The following is a 5,475-nucleotide window of genomic DNA, read 5'->3' as shown; positions in this document are numbered from 1 at the left end:
AAAGCCGGTCTTCTTTTAATTAGCCGGAGCGTCAGCTAACAACATGAACTACTTCTTATTCGAACTCGTTTCCCTGTATAGTTCCCGAGTGCGCCCCCAGTGGGCAGGAAACCATACTACCGTTACCGTTACAATAGAAACTAATCTCACAACAAACACCTCACATGTTTGCCAAATTACAGACTTTTCCTGAATTCACACCACATGATTTATGTCACTGTGTCATAAACACTATTCCCCTTACACAAGAGCAGCCTTAAAAACGTACAGAAGACGAGACGCGAACCAATTATTTCTATTTATGCTAGGCTACATGACGGTTGGGCCTGGTTTCAATGGTTACGAATGGAAGCATACTTTCTCCACTATGCGATAAATAATATCTTTCAAATCATGTTTCCTTCCTTGTTTAATTTATGATGTTGTTTTTCTAAATGCTGTATGCACACGTTCACAAATATTTATTTATTTTTATCTTTGATCCTCTGAGTGACTTTGCTGGTCAACGTTTTCTCCATGAAAACATTTGAAACTGTTTTTTAAAAATATACTCTTCAGTTATTTTTTGCCTCATATTAAGGTTGGTTATCTTAATCAGGGGCACTCCTGCAGCATCAGCTCACATAAAGACGACTGGTTTGGTTCTGTTCGACTTGATTTCCTCCACCCTTCTTCTTGAATTGAGTTTTGTTTAGCATATTTTTCATTTATATTGAAATATTTGTTGATTTTTTGATGATGCCACGGTCCAGATGGCATTTTTAAAAATAAAAGTAGCTTTTATGATACAAATATTCTATGAAACATCTTTACAGATGCAAGAAAAAATGTTCTTGAGTTAAGAAACAACAATCTCAAACGTTCATCTTCATTTCTTTAGTTTGATAAGCTTGTAGTGAGTAAAATTCAACAAATATATATCAGAAATCCTGTTTATCTTTATTATCTATAAATATTTTCTTAGTTTCTAGAAAACTTCGGTTTAGGATGTATCTAAATCTGCATCACAATCCTCCCAGAAAATGTAAAAATGCCGTTGGAGGTTAACCTTTGCCCTACTCCCCTTTTGGCTACAAAATAGGTCTACGTTCCCAACGGCAACAAAAGAAACCAGGATACAAAAGAAGGACTGTCTGCAGAGCATATTACTGAATGAAGAGAAGGATATTTAATCTCAGCTTTTGTTCGAACACAAAATTCTCAAAGAGGTGAAAAACCTGGATTTGTTGGGCGGAAACTCTGAATAAGATTTTACGTGACACATTGTAGTGCGTTGTTGAAACAGAAGGGAAGACGTAAAATTAAACTTAAATTATGGCTCAGAGCAATTTATTTTTTACGACGGTGAGTGTTTTAGAGAAACGGTGCATGGAGCTGGAGGATGAAAACATCCTGCTCAAAACGACAGTGGAGAACCTGAAGTACAAAATTCATCAGCTTACTGGCAGAAGTGATTGTGACATTGGTGAGTTGATGGCAGAAAATAAAATGTTGAGGGACAGGAAAGAACACCAAGAGTGTAGAATCCAGGCACTGAATGAGGAGTTGGAGGATGCGAGAGCAAAGATTGAATCTCTGAAAAGACAATAGAATGACTTGACCAGAGAAAATCAACGGCTGGAATGGACCAACTTTTCCATTAGACGAAAGGCTGAGAGTTCATACAGGGAAAAGACCAGAGATCGGCAGTGGCTCGAAAAGGAGAGCAACGAGCTGAACAAAGAAATTGTGACTTTGAAAATTAAATTGGACAGAATCAAATCAAAGTCAACTCATGTCCAGAAAGCCGAGACTAAGGACAAAATCCCAGAGAAGACGGCAGAGGAGACCACGCCAACAATGCTTCAGAGAGTTGGACGTGTTTTTGTCAGAATGTATCGGTAGGGAACCCTGAGATATTGGGTCCCGCTGTTACAATAGGATTTGGAGCACTTTTAGAAGTGCTCCAAATCCACGATATCAAGTAAAAACAGATTAAGGAGCAACATCTTGAGAAAAAACATCCCCGACTCTGTGATAGTGAAACCTCGGATTGTGGAAGAGCAATGTGGTTTTCTTCCTGGTCGTGGCACACTGGACCAGCTCTCGATTTACCGATCGATCCACGTTCCCGCCCTCATTTATGGCCATGAGCTTTGGGTCATGACCGGAAGAACGAGATCCTGGATACAAGCAGCCGAAATGGGTTTCCTCAGCAGGGTGTCTGGGGTCTTCCTTAGAGACAGGGTGAGAAGCTCAGTCATCCAGGATGGACCCAGACAAGAGTTGCTGCTCCTCCACAGCCAGTTGAGGCTCGGGCATCTGGGAAGCCCAAGGAAGACCCAGGACACGCTGGTGGGACCATGTATCTCTGCTGGCCTGGGAACGACTTTGGGTTCCCCCAAAGGAGCTGCAGGAAGTGGCTGGGGACAGGAAAGACTGGGCCTCCTTTCTGAAGCTGCTTCCCCCGAGACCCGACCCTGGATTAGCGGCAGACAATGGACGGACGGATGGATGGTTCCACGAGAACATCAATACATATCAATAGAATGTAAAATATTAGTAAAAGTGAGCAGTGTTCACTTTTACTGCTCACTCACGATGTTCTTAAACCGGTTAAGAACACAGGCTTAATCAGCTGGTGTTCTGATTAAGCCTGTTTAAAATTGGTATTTTTTAAGAGCGGTATTTGTGGTTCAGTTAAGACAAAATATTTTCTAAAAATACCTCAAATAATCTGTTGAAAACATGCTTTCATTCCCACATTTACAGTTATCGTTATCACAATAAGTCATAAGATACAGAATACAATATCGCTCTTATTTTTGAGTAGATTTTTTTAAATAAAAGGTTTTTCTGTCTTTTTGCCCCTAGATGTCAGTATTGCCACAAGCAGAAGTTTGACTCAAATTGGGCTGGAGCTCAAACTTTTTGAGACCAAGATCTACTTTTTCTCTCACCAGGTGGCTAAGATCTACCTCATAACACGGAGACATAACAATGAAAACCTATTGACTCATTTTCTATACAATATACTTCAGTTAAATATATTTGTCCTATTTGATGTTTGTTGTGAATGACTTATTCTCACAAATGAACGAGGTAAATAACCACTCGCACTTTTTTACTCTCCAACTCTCCTTGACGTTTAGCACACCTGCTGCCCTAGCAACTGCACATGCCCTGCAAGCCGAGCAGAGATTACATTAAAAACATAACATTCAATCCATTAAAATATCAGGTTTCCAGGCTTGATATTTAGTTATCAATTATTAATAAGCCTCTCATGAACACAGCGGTGGCTGATCAGCTCATTTAAACTCCGGTTGGTCTTTGAGTCCCTTTTTATTTGTTGATGGAACCGAAACGCACTGAACACCTGCTGATAATTATATAAATACTTATATAACTATGTAAATAATTATATATATATATATATAAATACATATATTGTTTAAACAATCATTACTGAGCGTATTCATTTTAACGCGAGTTTATTTTATTTTATTATTATTATTCTTTAATAAAGCTAAAACGTTTAGGATCTTAGTGAACATTTTGCCTGTCAGATTAGGAAGTGCTGGTCTCAGAGTCCTGGAGGCCTTCAGTTAGTCAACTGCCTCTCAAAACCTGAGTTTTGTTTTCACAAAAACACATGCTGCTGCAGAAGTTAAGCCCTTCTCAATGAACTCCTGTGCAAAACAAAAACCAAAAAAACAAGGAACAGGATTGCAACTTTGAGAACAATAGTGATTGAGACAAATCAGGATTAGCCTTAATCTGATGAATATTTGTGGTTGTTGCTTTTTAGGAAGCTAAGACCCTCTTCACTCTGACACCTTGGAGTTTGAGGTGCAATCTGCTTGTTGGGGATTACTACAAAAATAAAAACAATCCCTACATGGATACAGATTCATCATCCTGGAGATCATGGATGGAATTACTGACATAATTACCAGGATGATCTGATGAGCAGATGTCTCATTTCACAGCTTCTCTGATTGCCTTTGTGATCCACACAGTAAACAAAAACAACACCCTTCTTGAAGCTCAGATTAGGCAATTTGCCTGCACACATGTGGGATGAAGTAGCAACCATCTGATGGCAGCATTGCTTCAGATTATGACTGAACCCTCTGACGCAGTTGCTCAAGAGTGAGTGAGATGGCTGTTTTTCATTCAGAGGGTTCATTTTGTACAGAAACAGCAAAGTATAAGCATAAGCAAAGGAGAATAAAATTGTAAAATAAACTGAACCAGTGTCTCAACCAAATGATCAGATTAGAGTGGGACTGTTGAAGGACTGAAATAAGAAACACAATGTTCCGGTTGGTTAGGGATACCCACAGGTTTAAAAATAGGCCACAACAGTCCTTATATAACAACTGGGACGTCAGGGTTGTTTACATTCTCACGGCCTTTACAAATGAATGAGTACAATCAATATGCATCATTTCTGTTGCACATTTCAAATCCTCATTAATCCAAATAATCCCAGCACACTTCAAAATGACAGTCAATAATCAGGAATGTGTTTTTAACAACTGATCTGCGAGATTAGCAGGTGACTCACAGATGTACCAAAACAAGCCTCTGGAATGTGTTTTTCTGTTTTGCATCTCGCTTTCATTTTGCCGTGGGATTTACGGGAGTTATTTACACCGGCGTGTGATGCTTCGGTTTCTGTTTCTGCGTGGGAGAGTGAAGCGTTGTGAAAGCGGGGGAGCCTGGGGATTGTCTGTTTTGAATGGTTAAATCAGCCAATCAGCGGCGAGGCTTCCAGTGATGGACGTGCGCAGATTGTAGACCTTGTAGAGTAGAAGCCGCACGAGCTAATCCTGTCAGCCGCCAGCGTGGCCGCCATGTTGTGACTGGCGTTGCTCGCGATTTGAAATTTGAAAATGAATTAATTAATAAATGTGTCAATAAGTAAATACTAAACTAATGAATTAATAAGTAACTAAATACACAAAATTAATTAAGTAATAAATTAATTATTTAATTAATGAATAATTAAAAAGAATGTCATGGACGCTATGTTTCATTGGCTTAGTTCCTCAGTTTACCTTTAATAATAATAAAAAACAATAGCAACAACAACAATAATAATAATGTAAAGATATATATATATCTTTTACATATATAGATATATATGTTCTGAATATATATATATATATATATATATATATATATATATATATATATATATATATATATATATATATATATATATATATATATATATATATATATATATATATATACTGGAGAAATATATGGTATTTCTCCAGTTTCTCGTGCTCCTATTTCTTGCCGTCGCTTGGTATTGCTACATCTACCACAACGGCTTCCCTCTGTTGTTTATCCACTACGACAATGTCTGGTTGGTTCGCCCTTACCATATTTAGTTTTTAGAACTAAAATAATTATTGGTTTTAACCATTTTTCAACTAAAATGCTCCGAAATGCAAATTTTAGTTCTAGAATTAATACATA

This window comes from Poeciliopsis prolifica, unplaced genomic scaffold (assembly GCF_027474105.1).
Source record: "Poeciliopsis prolifica strain line A6 unplaced genomic scaffold, Auburn_PproV2 SCAFFOLD055, whole genome shotgun sequence".
Taxonomy (NCBI): Eukaryota; Metazoa; Chordata; class Actinopteri; order Cyprinodontiformes; family Poeciliidae; genus Poeciliopsis; species Poeciliopsis prolifica.
This window is presented reverse-complemented; position numbering follows the sequence as displayed.